Here is a 1,059-nt window from a genome sequence, read left to right as displayed (position 1 = left end):
CGCTGTGAGATCACATTCACCCGGTGCTATACCAGCTGCACTGGCTCCCGGTGGAGTACAGGATCAGGTTTAAGGTGCTGGTTTTAACCTTTAAAGCCCTATACGGCCTAGGACCCTTGTACCTACGGGACCGCCTCTCCTGGTATGTCCCACAGAGGAACTTATGGTCTTCAAAGAAAAACACCTTGGAGATCCTGGGCCACAGGGAGGTTAGGCTGGCCTCAACCAGAGCCAGGGCTTTTTCGGTCATGGCCCCAACCTGGTGGAACGCTCTGTCACAAGAGACCAGGGCCTTGCGGGACTTGACATCTTTCCGCAGGGCCTGCAAGACAGAGCTGTTCCACCAGGCCTTTGGTCAGGGCGCAGCCTGACCCCCCTCCTTCTCTGGCAATCTGCACAGAATTTTGCTCATTGGTTGCCATCAATTTGATTTTAATTAATTTTTATAATGAAATGTTTTTAGAATCGTTGGATTATTTTGATTGTTGTTAGCCGCCCTGAGCCCAGCTTCGGCTGGGGAGGGCGGGATATAAATAATAATAATAATAATAATAATAATAATAATAATAATAATTATTATTATTTAATATTAATAATATTAATAATATTAATTTAATATTAATAATATTAATAATATTAATTTAATATTAATAATATTAATTTAATATTATTAATATTATTATTATTATTATTATTATTATTATTATTATTATTATTAATAATAATAATAATAATAATATCATTCGGCTTTGGCCTGTCCAGAAATGGAGGAGAGGAAGTCACGCAACTCAAAAAAGTAACGGGAAGGCGCTCCGCTGGGTAGCAGGCAGTCCGGACCGGCCCCTGGCGCTTCGGGCCTGTCTCGGAAGCGTCCCTTGACGACGCCGACCGCGCTCGCCCCTAGGAACAGCCGGGGCGACGCCTCCCTCTTGCGCCTGCGCGGCGGCGGCGGCAGCACTTTATTCCACGCCCCTTTCCCCTTACTGGAGCATGCGCACCGCGGAGAGGCACTCGGGCGCGTGCGCAGAACTGAGCTTTCCCCTCGGCGCGCCTGCGCGG

This window comes from Podarcis erhardii (assembly GCF_964252035.2).
Source record: "Podarcis erhardii genome assembly, chromosome: 9".
NCBI classification, from domain to species: Eukaryota; Metazoa; Chordata; class Lepidosauria; order Squamata; family Lacertidae; genus Podarcis; species Podarcis erhardii.
The sequence above is the reverse complement of the archived record's forward strand: the minus strand, read 5'-3'. Positions refer to the sequence as shown.